The sequence below is a fragment of the Peromyscus californicus genome, unplaced genomic scaffold, assembly GCF_007827085.1.
Source record: "Peromyscus californicus insignis strain IS unplaced genomic scaffold, ASM782708v3 Scaffold_5__1_contigs__length_169319896, whole genome shotgun sequence".
NCBI classification, from domain to species: domain Eukaryota; kingdom Metazoa; phylum Chordata; class Mammalia; order Rodentia; family Cricetidae; genus Peromyscus; species Peromyscus californicus.
In genome coordinates, this window is record NW_026294573.1 from 73,279,750 (window position 1) to 73,296,944 (window position 17,195).

Here is a 17,195-nt window from a genome sequence, read left to right on the forward strand (position 1 = left end):
TACATCCTTAATTTTTATTTCATGGTCAGCAATACTCAAACTTGATTTGTGCTCGTTTATAAGGAACATCCTTTGGTATAAAACATTGCAAAGGAAGTTTGAGTAGTAACAGACCTAGGAACAATATTCCTCATGGCACTTAAAAGTAGATTACATTCTTTTCTGTCTACACTCTAGTTTAGATGTCTATAGTTATCTCTGGAATGTATAAAAAGAAATGTTATATGATAGGAGTAGAGGAGTCATAAGATTTACATAGTTTTTCATATTTCCATTTGAAATAAAATAGATACTTGGCTACTTTAATTTGCCTTCACCAGAAGAACTACCCAGAATAATGCTATCTTCTTATTCATCTTTACTAATTGAGTGGGGAGCAAAAGCTGTTCTCTGAATGCAATCACCGTTGTATCATTTCTGATAAGTGGTGCATATTTGGTTACATTTTTTTTCTCTTACACAATTTCAAATACATAAGAGGAAACTTTGAAACACATTTCTCAGAAACACTGAAGAAGCATTCCAAAGAATTTCAGCTTTATTCGTATGCTTTTCTGTTGTAATATTCAGAGTCATGCAGTTAGAAAAATCATTTTAGATTAATTCAAAACACTGTATATTTTCCAAATCCCGAAATAAGTTTTGATGCTGTACTTGTAACAATATCTCCTTAAGTTCTTTGGTGAAGTCTAAGAAACTTGACTACCATAAGAAGTGAAAACACAAACCAGGCATGTGGCCTGTGCTTGCAAACCCACAACTGTGGAGGAGTTCGAGGCAGAAGGAATCCAGTTTTGGCGGCCATAGTAAGTTCAAGGGTAACCTGAGCAACACAGAGAGACAATGTCTCAAAATCTAATAGGCAAAAAAAATTAAAATTTATAAGATGCAACCGCATTACAACTAGAAAAACTTAACAATAAATTTTAATGTATGAAACTGCAAATCTATTGTATTAAATAAAATGTTAAACACCATAAATATGTGCTTTAGCACATGAATTATTAGTACCAAGTGAAATTAATTATCTGATGATTACCAAAAATCTATCTATTGAATAATTTTATGTAATATAAACAATTTAGGTTATTTTGTAGCTTAATATTTTCATATTGTGGAAAGGATCAATTCAGTAGGAATGAAATGCTGTTTTCTTGTACTTAGAAAAAGGAACAATTGACAGTCACATTCACTCCATATTGACTTAGCCTCTCTCCCATAAAATAGAGACATAAACTTGTAATTCTTAACCAGATAAGTGAAGCAAGTTTCTTTTAGAGATAATGTGCAATATATAAACATTTCTTGCACAACAGCACAGACTAGTGGCCACTGGATTGTAGCAACTGTTGGATGTTTTCTCAGATGTCTAAGGTAGTAATATGAATTTTGAAATTACACATTTAAATAATAAATATGATAACCTCATATAATTTAATGATAATTATCCAAGTTTTTAATCAATTTTTATTTGCACTTATTCCATACTGCTAAGAAGATATCTTCAAAATGATTAGTGAAAAAGTAAACACATAAGTGCTTCAGCAGAAAACTGAAGAATGTATTGCTGATATGAATATTCTGTGTATGTGTATTGTTGTTTTCAAAGTCACTGTATCTAATAACCTACAAGCACCGATTTCCTTAGTTAGCACACAGAGAAGCAGAGATGATTCCATGGCTACATTTCATAGACACCAACAGGCTTTTTTAAGACTATATATGAATCCACTTTATGAGTTTCTTTTAATATTTAAATGTTAGTTCCCTTATTTTAAGTACTTCTTTTCAAATGTTAAAATGTTTATCTAAGCAATACCTATTATTTAGGAGGTTTCTGGACAAAGCCATCTGAAAAGAAAAGAATACTTTTGGGCTAAAGAAAAGTTGCAAGTGTTTGTACAAGCACCCCCTAGTACTGTGAACAGAAAGGACAATAGAATTGATTAAGGGATGATGGATGCCTTCATTTTGGCTTCTAAACCCTGAGTAATTTTCTGGCTTCCTGTTTGGACTTCCCATTCCCCATGGAGCAGTGGAGAACGAGACTCCACTCTGGCATAGCTGGATATACTGGGGTGCAGTTGTTTAAATGAAATGACTCCTTTTGGTAGCAAAAGAGATAGAATACTGAATGCTCAGATATGTGTGGTGGATAAGTCAGAGTGATTTAAAACTGTGTTCGTCCCGGGGAAGTGACATACATGGCCTCTGACTCCTGGAAGTCAGTGTTGATCTATGGGGGAAAGTTATAATTTATTTAAGATTGCATTATAGATGCAGAACTATTGACTATTAACATTGCAACTTTGGAAAAGTTTGCAGTTTTCCTGTGTTTAATTTCCTAATGCATGTACTGGCTAACATTTCAGTGTTCTGATACAAGTCTACTGATGCTAAATGAAATAAAGTTTACACATATTGAAAAACAGAAAATGGCGACAAATCCTTTTATTATTCCAAGTTCTAGATTCTCAGTTTGCATTTTTGGCTATTTTCCTTGCTGCTGTTCTTCACATAGCAGTGACTTGAATATTCCCACTGATTCTGTTTCTGCATGGAAATAGCGTATCAAGTCGGGTCCCATTTTTATGTCTTTACTCATTCTCTTGTGATCCGGAGACAATATAAACAATTTTAGCAGTAACTTCTTTATCTGTTTCTTTTAGTTAGAAGAAAATTTCAATGATATAATTTATATACCTTAAATTTGATGATTTTGTAGACCAATTTCTACATGGACTTAATAAATAAAAAACACAGAGCCAGAAATTTGGGTTAAAGCCTGAGAGAAAGATCCGAGGGATAGGACAAACCAGGAGCTAACCTTACCTCACCAACTCCACAGCTTCCAGTAACTTCCTGTTTACCCAGGTTTATATGCCTTTCTGTTCTGCCATCTGATTTGCTCTCTGTCTAGCTACATCACTTCCTCTTCCTACAGAGCTCTGTTACTTTCTGTCTGTCTGTACAGACCTCCAGACCTCTATGGTTGGAACTGGAATTAAAGGCATGTCAACATGCTTGGATCTGTTCCCTAGTGTGACTGTGAATGCACAGAGATCCTGCCTGCTAAGTGATAGGATTAAGGGTGTGTGCTGCCATTGCCTGGCTTCTTTGTTTACCTAAAATGGCTTTCTTTTTCCTCTGACTCTCTAGACAAGCTTTATTTATTAAAGCACAAATAAAATATCACCACATTTCAGCACAAATAAAATATTATCACATGATATATTTATTATACCATCTTTACTATACAATCATAACATTATTTTATTAAAAAATTTTGAACACACTTTTTTCCCCTAACACACACAGTTCTGGTGTATTAAAGATGTCTGAAAAGTGGGAAGACACATTCCTCCCACCTTTCTTGGCATTTCTGGGACTGACCACCTCACTTTCATTTTAAGGGTTGTCTGAAGAGACATAAGCTTTTTATTAAAAATCTGATATTTTGTTCCTGTTTTACAAAGTATGAAAATAACCAGTAAACCAAACAAAAAGATAATTTAAATCACAACTTTCATACCTTCTGGTCAAAATACAGCTATTTACTCCATAAGTATATTATGGTATATATCAGACTGCACATACTGTCTTTCTACAAGGATATGGGGGTCATTTAAACTACTCTGTTTAACACAAACACACTCTATCATGAAACTATGCAATGGTGCATTTCTTAGGACATGTTCCTGCCTGCCATTACACTATGCATAGTTGTGTTTTAAAAGCACCGTTCATTGTGTGTACAAAAACATTTGATATTTGTCTTACTAAAGGCAAAATGAACCTTAAAATTTTGCAGATGTATGCAGATGGATCCAATCAGGATGAGGAAGGAAGGCTCTGCAGTGGTGTTTCTAATCTTACTTAAGATACCTCCTTCAGGCACCCGTGGCATCTATTCTGGTCTCTTTATGACTTGTTACTATTCAAATGAACAGCATTACCACATTTTCTCATGTGATATCATGAGACATTATGAATTGCAAATCGAAGTGACAAAAACATTTTATAAAAATGCACTCATGCATTTTGAACAACATTATGCAGACTTTTAGAGGTTCATGAAAACTCTTGTTAACCCTTGAATACAGGAAGGTACATTGGCAGGAGATAAAATTCCTTTACTACTGGAATTTACTCTCCCCTCAGTCATTAAAGTTCATGCTATCATTTTTAAAGGACTTTCAATAACATGGAAACTCCTTGGGAGAAAAAAGGAGGCATTTTGTGTGAGTGGTATATACTGACTTTACCTGAAGTTGCTGGTTCTGTGATTAATCTGGTGCATAACTCCATCAGAGAACTAGGATCACAATTTATGTTCTCCTCCAGATGGAAACAGAACCAGGTAGGTGTACATCAGCACATGCGTGGAAAATAAAAATGTATTATATATGCACATGGAATTTTACTCAGCCTTAAAGAAAATTGAGACTATAAAAATTTCAGGAAACAAGTGAGATAACACAGGCTAAAAAATACAGACATTGCATTCTCTCTCTTATGTGTTTGGATACTAATTTCTAAGTGTCTATGTGTAGGAGTGAATATATATATATATATGAAATTTTCCAGGAAAATAAAAATAAAAGGGTTCATGAGAGGAGAAGAACAAGGCTTTAAGGAAAGAGGCTGTGGAGGGTAATACAATGTATGTGATAGGAAATTAAAAGGAGAAATATCAAAAAGTATAAATGTATAAGCCAGGACTGGACAGAGGCTTGGGAAAAAGAAAGCAGAGAGGAGGGTCTACCAAGATTAAATATATATGGAAATTCTAGAAAAACTGCTTTTTAAGCTAATTTTAAAAATAACATAAGTTTGTTTGTCTTATGGTCCTGGAGAATGAGGAAGCGCAGGAACATGTGGCCAGCATCTGTTTGACAGGTGGGAGAAGAGTGGAAAATTATCAGATCAGATTATATATGAGAATGCCATCATGGACAATAATTTTTATACTAAAATTAAAAACAGTAAAATTAATTACTAATATTGTCTTTAATCTGCAGCCAGAAACCTTTGTATTTTCTGTAGTCCCATGCTTCTAAAATTGTGTAATAACTTGAAGGTTAACTTTTTTCTAGTATTTGAGGGAAGAAAAGTTAACTGGGTTCCAGAAGTATCTACTAAGTAATTGTATTGATTTATGCTAATTCCAAAGTTAGGTTTTAAATATCCTCAGTTTAGACTCAATGTCTTCTCTTTCCTAGTCTGCTAAGCATGTCAACTGTTTATATGCTGTGGGGATCCAAAATCTATCTTTTCTGTTTTATTTAATTTGAAGTTTATTTTAATACAATAACTTTTTTGCCCAGATAGTATCAATCTAGTTTATTAACATATGAGTAGTTACTTTTTTACATTTTTATCTTTCGTATTTGAGATTATATATAATTACATTGTTTCTCTATTCCCTTTCTTCTCTCCAGACTATCTATATATCCATCCTTGCTCTATTTCAAATCCATGGTTTCTTTATTCATTAATTTCATACAATATAATTCCATCATACTCTTTCCCCTTCCCCAATTCCCCCCAAACTCCCACCTCCCTACATTTTTGAGATGTGAGGGAAATGAAGTTGGGTCCAAAATCTTCCTGAATAATGTCCATAATAAGTAAAACTATGGTCTCTCATAAACTTGATTTCTGTTTTTTATAAAATGTCATCACCAAGCCGGGTGGTGGTGGCACACGCCTTTAATCCCAGCACTCGGGAGGCAGAGCCAGGCGGATCTCTGTGAGTTCGAGGCCAGCCTGGGCTACCAAGTGAGTTCCAGGAAAGGCGCAATGCTACACAGAGAAACCCTGTCTCAAAAAACCAAAAAAATAAAATAAAATAAATGTCATCAAGCGTTTCGAATTCCTGATAAGAATGTAACTTTCATGCTGTCTTGCATAAGGTTGTACGCACAAAGGCAGTTTGCTTTGGCCTCAGTTTCTGAGTTTAGCACACCTAGAGGTTCGCTTGTCCAACACTCAGGGTTCCTGCTGTTTAATTTTCTCTCATCTGGAATCTCCATTTTCTGTATCTGATCTTGCAAAAACAGCTACTTCTCCATAAGTTCCTTCATCAGTACTAACATACAGTGGTCCTGCTTATAATAGTTCTGCCTGTTCTTTCCCTCGAGGCTGTGATAATGATCCAAACATCAGTGCAGAGTTAAGAACTCTACCCTTGAGTGAGCAACAGAGTATCCTGGGTTGTCAGAAAATGGTCTGTACCATCAGCTTCTTCCACTGCTGTTTTATAATCTCTCTTTAACAAATTGGGCAATCTAAGATGCTGGAATAGATACTGTTTAATAGATTAATCAACCTTGAAGATGTATCTCAGGCTTCCATCTACCCGTGTCTCTTTATGCTGATTGCTCACAAGCGTTTGGCAGTGGGGTAGAAATGGAACAAGCTTTGAATTACACCAGAAAAATGACCCAGTGCCAGGTGAGCAGGTGAAAAGGGGGTTAAATTTGCACTTATCTTTTATGTGCCCACAGGGCCTTATTTGCTGGTGTTTAAATCTCTGGAAAAAGCAGTAGGAAGTTTAAGCGTTTTGCAGCCTCTGCTACCGGGATCCCGGGAGAGTATTGCCCTGTGTCTTCCCATTATTCATTGTCACTCTGCTTCTAAGCAGAAATACTTCTGAGGACTGTGTGCAATCCTGCAGACGCTGCTTTACTTTAGCTCGCAAGACGTTCCAGTAAAAATGCTGTCATTGGGGATGTGCTTTTAAAGCGGATATGATCTTGCAGTGAACAGATGAGGTTATCCAATATATTTAGGATTCTCATGGAAGGTAGCTGCTAATGAGTTACCGTCTAGATTTAGTTACAGAATCATAAAAAAAAAAAAAAAAAAAAAACTTCTTGCCTTGAGTGTCAAAATTGTATTTAAATTGTTCAATCATTTCATGCATATCCTCTAGCAAAGAAAAATGTATAGTTTCAGTGAAGTAAAGTTGATGACAACATATCCATATTAGTGACACCCAGAGTTTAGATGTAATTCAATTTACAATTTTTGGTCACATTAAATCTTTAGCAAGTAACAAAGGTTAGAAATATTTGTTTCTCACTCTTCAATTTTAGGCAGTAGTAAATCAAGGACTTGAAATAGTTGTTCTGAAATATAGCATGCTTGTCTTTGCAATTACCTTATTTGAAGTCCATAAGTGGCTTATTGACCTGGCAGAACTATTTTCTATAGATAAGATTGAGAAGCCGGTTCTCTTTGGCTGGCGTTTTCTAATTCCATAAGTTTCACATATCTATTTATTTTATTTTTAGCACATTTCAAATTAATACTGGAAACTGTTCGACGATAGGCTTTCATATATTTTCAGTATCTTTAGATATAACCACATTATTTGCAAGCCACAATTTTTTTGTGAGGGTAAGATAGAATAAATATAACTTACAATAGCTGTTTTTCAAAGCTATGCTCTTTCCACAGTTATGCAATATGATTTTGTGAATTGTTTAAATATATTTTTTCTCCAAAGAAAAGGCATTTATTGTGAAAAGGAGCTGTATTTTTTTGCATTCTTAATTTTCAGAAAGGTTGCTATATATCTACTAAAAAGAAAATGCTTTTAAAGGCCCCACTCTTCAAAACAAACAGAAATTGTGAAAGAAAATCAGTCTCACCCATGCTGCAGTAAATGTGGTTTGCAAGAAGATGGAGTTGTACAGTAATAGGTTTTAAAGGGATTATCTAATTTTCCCACAGTGCATTTTGCACTTTGTGTGAAACTGAGATGGAAGAATCCATTTCAATTTGATTAAACATGTTTAACACTGAGGGCTGTCAGAGCTCAATTACAGTTTTCATTTAATACTTTCTTTATAAGATTCTTTTTCTCATTTTTTCCTATTATCTTTAAAAGAGAATTTCCTTGCACTAGAAAAAAATGCTAAAGTCATTTTGCCCCATGACTACCTCACAAAAAGCTTACTTTGTGAGTGCATAAACAAATTAAAGTTTTCCACCTATTTCTCACTATTGGAGAATTCTGTAATAATAAGAAGGCACTGAAGGAATGTGTTCCTTCCACATCCCCGTCTTAGAAAGTAGGAGTCCAAGGACTTGAACAAGTTATTATAAAATTCAACATGCTTATCTTTGTAATTACCTTTTTAGGTCCCAAAAGGTAGTTTATTAACCTACTGAGAAAACTATTTTCTCTCTTAAAAGACCTTGAAGTGTGTGCCCAAATTTGTACCCTCTGGCAGCTGAATCACTACCTGTTGGTTCTGCAAACAGTGCTGGACTAAATGGTTCCTAAAGTTTATTTTGGAACAAAGAAGGATGGGTGAGCAGGGATTGCATCCCACAATCTCCTTAATGGCAATTAGGTTGCAGTGATTTGTCTATGTGCATCCTAGGAATAATGAGTAAGAGATTAGAACCATGTCTGCTCTATTACTATATATAAAACATTGGACTAATGTTAGAAGGATTGCCTATTGAATTGAAAGTACATCCTCAATGCATAAAACCTACCTTACTGAATTCCTAATGCAAGATTCTCAACATGCTCTGGTCAGTAATACATTCATTTGTAACTAACAATTGAACCAAAAATAGTCATTTCATTTTTTCCACTACTCTGAGTTGTTGTTTTTTTTTTTTGATAAGGTTTTTCCAAAGAATGAAGGTGATAATTTCACTCACATTTTCTATTCCATTTTATCATATATTCCAACTTGCCAAGTCCTATTAGTATTCCTTGTATAAATATGATTATGACTTCAGGGCTGTATATATCACCTTGCTATAATTATTATTTTAAGATGATGTATTAAAATATATTTCAAATTTTCTTTGAAGGGAATTTAGATACTAAAGCTAAAGTTCAATGCTGTATGTTTTCATAAGACAAGTGACTGGGTTGCCAACAGAGATAAAATTGTTACAAACATTAGTCAAATCCTAAGGCAAACTTGGTTGAGTGAATCACCCCTAAATTTTTAAGTGAATATATCAGTTTTCCATTTAGATACATATTTTGGCAGTTGGTAGAATCCTGCCAGTGCTCATGCATGTTCAGGGTACATGTGTTTCCTAATCCTGTACGACACCTAAGTGTTCTGTCCATTTGATGATGGGCTAGCACACTCCCTCTGATAGCTGGTAAATGTGTGCTCAGTAAGTTGATGGCCCTTAGAATGTTCATCCAAGCTTACTGAGAAAAAAAGTGCAGTGAGTTAACACACTGATTACCCTTTAGCTGTCAACAAGCTACTATTTTTAAGTCAAAGATGTTAAGGAGAAAGCCTTCCGAAGAGGCCTTAGGAAACAGATGTCACTAATCCACACATACTGTCAGCCTGAACTTGCCCTGGTTCTTACCAAAACAATTAGGAAATTAGTGTCCTTCTTCAAAATACTATTACCACGTGTATTTAGGGGTTGGTGAACAGCCATGGTGCACTGTCAGATTTGTGCTGAATTCCTCTGAAGGGCAGCAGGCCGGAGGAATTCTGAAAAGATGATGAGCAAAGTGAAGCCTGTTCCAGGTGATGATTTAAACAGACACATTTGCCCCCTGCCTTTGAAACACAAATGATGGCGCAGGTCAATGATGGCACAGGTCAAAAGTGATAGTAAAAAGCCCATAAATTAGGAATTCGTTCATAACGAAGTCAAGTTGACCAAGTTGGGAAAAATTTATAATGGAAGAAATGAACTAGTAGGTGATCTAGAATTGACAATTGGTGGAATAGTGAGTCTGGAAGAGGCTTGAGACAACAGGATTCAGATTTGAGAGTATTTGAGATACACATCTAGGTTCAACGTGGCCATCTGTTGAACAGGAAAGAGGGAAGAGAAACAATTCTGAGGAATGAGTAAAGGTGAGATCATGAGATAGGAGTCTGTGACAGTACTATAACAGTGTAGCACCACCAGTGAACTAACCATGAACCATGTGGCCTTACACTCATAAAAACATAAAATCATGCATAACTTTTATTGTAGGATTTATTAGATAATACACATTTAATATCTGTTCACATCATTCTTTGATTTTTCCCTCACCCATTTCAGTTATCAATCAAGACCGTCCCCCAGAGACATTCTCACAGGTCAATCTGATCATGACCATCCCCTAACTAAGACTGCATTCTCAGGTGACTCTTGGCTACCTCTACTTTGACAGTGACAGTTAATTGGGACACATGGGATAAAACTAAATTTATAACCTTAATCCTCTTGGCAATTTTCTTTTCAAATAGCTAGTGTGTATGAAGAATGATGAACTGGCTTCTGAATCTGTAACAGTAATGACTTATGAAAATAATAAGGTTAACAAAGTGTTTCTTTTTTCTTTTTTTTTTTTTTTTTTGGTTTTTAGAGATAGGGTTTCTCTGTGTAGCTTTGCGCCTTTCCTGGATCTTGATCTATAGACTAGGCTAGCCTCAAACTCACAGAGATCTGCCTGCCTCTGTCTCCCGAGTGCTGGGATTAAAGGCGTGTGCCACCACCGCCAGGCTACAAAGTGTTTCTTAACACATATGCTTGCTTGTGTGTCTATAAGCGTCTGGCATTAAGGAAAGCTAAAATTAAACAAATAAATAAAAATTGCCAGAAGATGTAAACAATGTAACAAGGCAGAAAATAAAAAAAATAAAATAAAATAAAGCACAGTGAAGACAGTCACAAAGAGCAGAGGAAAGCAATGGAAATTCTTAAGGTTGGTTGTGTAACATTGTACAGTATTTCATCTGCTTGAGAGTCATTGTTTTTTAAGCCCTAAAAATCAAAGGTACTATCAGCTCCCTCTATCTAAAAATTGAGGGCTGCAAATCTGAACAATGCTTGTTTCCTCAGTAATCTGAAAAGTTGTTACTGGCCCTCCAAAAAGAAATGGTTAGGATAAACCATGCATAAATTTACCTATGACCATCACTACATAGTATTTCATTTCCCGAAACACAAAGGGCTGGATTAGGGAAATGTGATTTTTATATCACAAAAGTACTCAAACTACTCTCGAGATTTACTGAACTCATCTATTCACACATATGTGGACTATGCTGTGTTCATATGCTTCAGCTGTTCAAAATAGACATGAGAATTCAACTTAATAAGCATTTTTGTTGTTGTTTTTTTTTTTTTTTACTCTTTACTCCCTGGGGAGCCCACTACCCAGCTCCCAAATAAATCACACAGAGACTTACTGTTTCTTATGAATGTCCAGCCTTAGCTTGATAGCTGGGTGGATGGAATCTGGTGTCCTCTCTCCTTCCTTTCTCATTCCTCCTTCTTCTTTTTCTCCTTCTATTTATTCTCTCTCCTGACAGCCCCGTCTACCCTTTCTCCTGCCTAGATATTGGCAGTTCACCTCTAGATTTGACCAATCATGTGTTTTAGACAGTCAAAGTAACACAGCTTCACAGATTTAAACAAATACAACATAAAAGAATGCAGCATGTTTGCACTCCCACAGGCAATGGAGGAGCGGCCTAAAACTCATATGTAGTGGAGTTTGAATTCACGATCCAAGTTTGACAAAAGTTTGAGCTCACACAGAAAATGGAAAGAAATAGCTGGACTAAATTTGTAGAAGAAATAAGGCTCATAACATATGAGAACTGAAAAACAGATGAAATACATGTTAGTAAAAAATAAACTGGTGTGATCAACACACCCAGAACTTCTGTTGGCTCCCACAAGGTTAGACTGGGTCCTTAGAGATAGTGAAGGAGGAACAGTTTCACAGAGAGAGAAACTTCTAGAAGAAAAAATGCAAGAGGTTTAGGTGTGCATGGTGATGAATAACATGGGCCAGTCATGATGGAGGCCTGAACTTCATGCTCAGAGATGGGTAGAAACTGTCCAAAGTATTTTTGCATTCAGATGCAAATGGCCAGCCTGAGTGATTATCTTGTTCTGACTACCTCTGCCATTCAGTTTGACCTTCTGCCATTAAATATAGCATATTCTGTAAGCTTGTTGAATTGTAGATGATTTTTCTTTGCTTATTTGATAAATATTCAGGCACTGATTTGCATGTGTTTTCTTCATATGCATGAAGGACTTTCTATACACATTGTTGACTTAGGCTGTGGCCTCAATGTTTTATACTGTTACCATAGAAGGGGTCAACTTTCCAAATATATTGCAATAAATTGAGTATGGAACTAGAAGTCTGCAGATAATCATCACAATTTGATGGATGAATGCTTCATGTTTCAGGGAGAAAGCTTCTGGATACTCAATGGCAAATATTAGGGGAAAGTCTGACATCTTTACTTCCCATTGAAATCCAGAAAATCAACAACAGATTTCCAAAGCTCACACAGAAAGCTCAAAGTATGTTTTAACAAATTACATTATTTTTCAGTGAAAGAAAATAGTTTTATAGTCACTCAAGAAATTCTTGTCTTATAGCATGGCAGTATAGAACAGAGAAATATTTAAGGATAATGCATAATCTTTCAATATTGTGAGTTGTATTACCTCACATTAAGTAACTAAGACAGACTCACATTATATACTATGAGTTATTAACAACAATTTATCAATTTCATTAGTCTGTAAATACGCCCAATTAATGTAATTATTCATTTAGACTTGGAATACATAGTCCTCATTGATGTGGATTAAAGGTGTCCCCATTTTCTTCTTCAGGGGAATCTTGAGGAGTTTTGCACTTTTCATCCCCCAGTCTCCACTCCCCTTCAGGGGATGCTCTTCCTTGGTAAGTCTTACATATTTCTCTTTGTGAATTTAGTTTAGTACAATCTGCCTGTCTATCTTAAACCAGAGCAGAAATAGAGACGTCAAGATCATTCACTAATTGCAGCATTATGTTTAATGGGAGATGATAGCTTTACTACTATTTTCAACTATTCTAATAAAAGTGCTTTTGAAACCTGCAGTTGTAAAATTAAAATTATATGCTAGAATAGATACTGCTAACTTTCTGATTCTAGAATTATGCTATCTTTGTTGATCACTTTTCTTTAAATAGTATATTCACAAATACCTTAGATTGTAAGCAACTGTGGAAAAAACATCCTTGAAGAGGGCTAAAGCTTGAGTCACATTCACATTCTTCTTCAGGTGTCATGTCATGCTTATCACATTCTGGATGCCATTACTTAAATTATCTAAACAGCAGTCCTGGGCATGTTTTTGTTTTTTGTTGTTGTTGTTGTTGTTTTTTGTTTGTTTGGTTTTTTTTTTTTTTTTTTTTTTTTTGAGACAGGGTTTTCTCTGTGTAGCTTTGGAGACTTTCCTGGAACTCACTCTGTAGCCCAGGCTGACCTTGAACTCACAGAGATCCACCTGGCTCTGCCTCCGGAGTGCTGGGATTAAAGGTGTGCGCCACCGCCACCCCCTGGGCATGTTTTAACTCACATAATTTTGTTTTATTTTCAAGACAGTGTCTGACAGTGTATCTCAGGCTGGCCTTGAACTTGTAATCCTCCTAACTCAGCCTCTGAATGCAGGAACCCAAGGTATACAGCACTGTGCCTTCCTTTTATCAGCAGAAACATTTTTACCCCTTTTTTCATGTGATTGGTATTTTTGCCTGCATGTATGTCCATATGAGTGTATGGATAACCTTGAATTGGAGTTACAGACAGCTGTGAGCTGCCATGTGGGTGCTGGGAATTGAAGGCAAGTCCTCTGGAAGACCAGCCAATGATCTTAATCACTGAGCCATCTCCCCAACCTCCAGCAACCTTTTTTTGTAAAAGTATAATCTGATGTTTAACTATGTGTATATGTGTGTATAGGTATGTGCACATGGAAGTGTGAATGCCTAAGGAGTCTCAAAGTGGGCATCACACCAGAAGCTCTAATTACAGGCAGTTATACATCACCTAACATGAGTACTAGGAATGGAACTGGGGTTTTTGCAAAGCAGTATGCTCTCTCAAACATTTAGCTACCTCTTATGCCATAATCACTGGAAACTTGAAGAGATGTACCCATCTGCTATCAAAGCAAAGCCTGGGGACCAGAAAGTGGCCTGCAGAATTGAAATGCTTGCTAGACAAGTGTGGACACCAGAGTTTGTATCATCAGCACTCACACAGATATTAGGTGGTCTTGGTGGCCCTGCCTATAACTCTAACTGCAGAAAAAAAAAAAAAGAAAGAAAGACAGGTTGTGGTTCTCTGGTTCTCTTCTTCCTTGGGATTGTTGGCCACCATTCCATGAGGATGGAGGGAGCAGAAACGAGAAACAAGGTTCAGACAGCTATGAATACAATGGAGATAGCCCTCCAGGAGATGACTTCAGTGAGACAACTCAACTTTCTTCCAGAGTATAGGAAATGTATAGGATTGGGAAGCCTGGGGACAAACCCTAATTTGCATTAAGTGGCATGCTTCTATCATACAGCTGTATTAGTGGAAGCAGGGCTCTATCAAAATGGTGAGAACATTAATATGATTATCATGTGGGCACCAGGGGAAGAGCGTTTATGGGGAACTATATCAAGGGTCATTGTTGAGATAAGTCAGGCATCTGGACATAGAGACATCCTCCAAATAAGGGCAGATAGAGAGCAGGAAGCCTCGCTGGGGAGGGAGTCCTTCATGTTGCCTAGCTTGAAGAAAGTTGCCAGGCCATGGTAGACTGAAACTTCTGACCAGCAGGGCCTCTCAACAACAGGTGATCCCCAGAAAAAGTTCATTAGCAAGAAGAACCATATGGGCAAGCTATGGATTTGACTGAGAGACCCTGCCTCAATGAGTAATGTGAAAGAGTGATTGAGGATGATTCCTGACACTCACCTTAGACGTCCATGCATGTGTACACATACTTATATTTGCAAACCCACACATGTGCACCTACCCACCAGCAAATCATGTACACACATATGTGTAAATACCATTGAAAATTAAATTTAATTGATATTGATATAACACATGCTGTGGTAGGGGATATATATGTGTATATATATATATATATATATATATATACACACACACACACACACACACACACACACACACACACACACACATATATATATATATATATATATATATATATATATATATATATATATATATATAAAACCATATGGATATGGTTGTTGTGGATGGAAGTTTGAAGAGCCTTGAAGCAGTACTTAGTAAGCATATTTCAATATATCACTTCAGGGAAGTTGACAGAGTAGGAGAATTCTAAAGTTGTTATTACAGAAAATCAAATAGCCAAATGATTAAGAAACCTGATATCACAGGACTATCTCCAAAATACCTGTCTAAATCAATCTGTGGATCTATACTACTGCTATTGTGTGGTAAGATTCCTTAGTGAAATTAGTTCAGTACTGTTGTTGTTTCTTTTCTTTTTCAATTTTATCTTTAATGGGGAACTAACAGATGTTACACTGTAAAGACAAGGCATTAATATCAGGAGAGTCTAGTAAGAATTGCTTTCACCAGGGTCTTTACACACATGGAAGTAGAAGTGTGCCTGAGTTGGTTCTCACAGGGCAGCAGATCCTGTCTTCTGGGCATTGTCATGGTTTCCCTAGTCTTACCTCTTACAGCAGGAGCTCACATTTCATGTGTCAAGCCCCCACCCAAGTCTAAAAGAGGCAGTTTTGATATTAAATGATACATTCAGAACACTCCAGACAATCTATACACCATTACTGGTTATTCATTTTATTTCTCTTAGGCTTCCTTTAATTCAGAGCTAAAGATTGCTAAAACAATTTGAAATCTATTTCAATAATTTCTTACCCAGAAATGAATTTTCCATCTCATACCTTCAGAAATCTCATACTTCACTGAAATGCAGATATATTTTCTCCATGATATTGCTTTATCAAACATAACAATAAAATTATCCTAGAATAATCCTTTGAGTCTGTAGACACTCATACTTCCTAATCTCCTGCACACAGATGGATCATCTAAAGTCTATCATTTCAGGAGTCAATATCTTTATTACCAAGTTAGAACACATGCTCTCTAGTGTATATTAAAAATATTATCTTGAAATATGTTTTTTTTCTGTAGTGATAGAAATGGCCTTTCATGACCTTCATCTAAACAGACTAACAGATTCATCAATTTTATTACTTCACTTTGCGAAAACACTTTCCTGTTCAGTATTCTCAGTAACGAAGTTGTTTGAGCTGTCTATTATTAACCACATGCACAAATGTGCTATCTAACAGCAAGTTAGTTTATCACCCTTCTGGAACATAATGGCAGTTTAAACAGCATTGTTCAAGGTCTGAAGAAGCAATCCACCTCAAACCAGATAGCACAGCCATAATAATCATTCATGAACCTGGACAGACGGCTCAGCAGTTAAGAGCAATTGCTGCATCTACAGAGGACCTATGTCTTCAGATATGGGTGATAGGAATGGAACCCAGGTAGGTTGTCTACAATAGCAGCAAGTACACTTAACCACTAAGCCATCTCTCTAGTCCCTGTCAGGATTTTCTGAGTATGAGGAAATCCATGGGAACTCTTCTTTTCTCTCGCACAGATGCACTTAATGTATTTAAGCCTTCATTTGCTCCTGAGTTTTTTCTTGTCCAAGATATCCCTCCCAAGGGTCAGCGTTTGCTTCCCAGCAAATGTGCATTTAACAGTCAGCATCCATAGACTATACTGATTCGACTAACCATGGACTGAAATTTAGAAAAAAAAAATGTTTCTACACAGAACACATAAAAATCTCTTCCTTGTCATTTTTCATTCTCTAAACAATTTAGTGTAACAATTTACATAGCACTTTAACTGAAATTAGAATTAAAAGTAATCCAGAGATTCTTGATTCTTGATAGTATAGAGGGTAGCGTGTACAGACTCTATGCACACTACACACAGTTTACTTTTATAAAGTGTTTCAGCATTGATAGGTTGTGGTATCCACAAGAGATCCTGCAGCCTATACTAAGGAAACAGAACTAGTGCATTGTATCCCATAACCCTGAAAAGCTCATGTTGTATATGTTCCAACATATGGTAATATCCGTGATAACAGATCCATAAGCATTGTATATAATGCTTCCATGAGTAAATGAAATATTATATTCTCCTAATAATTTTAAAATCTAATGACATACTTAGTCAGTGTATTTTGGCACATTTGCACAGAAATTTATCATGACCAAAATGTGCCATGAATGATACATAGTGCTTCTCTCTGGAGTGCTGGTCTATAGTTATAAACTAGGGACTCATTTTGCA

At 36.1% G+C, this 17,195-nt stretch overlaps 1 protein-coding gene across 42 annotated transcripts in view; it reads left to right on the plus strand.

Moving 5' to 3' along the window:
* Positions 1-17,195, plus strand: part of Ptprd (protein tyrosine phosphatase receptor type D) — a 2,293,154-nt gene that overhangs the window by 570,489 nt on the left and 1,705,470 nt on the right. For 41 of the 42 annotated variants that reach the window (XM_052717072.1, XM_052717069.1, XM_052717068.1 and 38 more), the window contains exon 3: positions 12,646-12,715. The exons of the other annotated variant lie outside the window; for it this stretch is intronic. The gene's annotated coding sequence lies outside the window, so the exon portion shown is untranslated. The remainder of the gene's footprint in view (positions 1-12,645; positions 12,716-17,195) is intronic. 42 annotated transcript variants of the gene reach the window in all.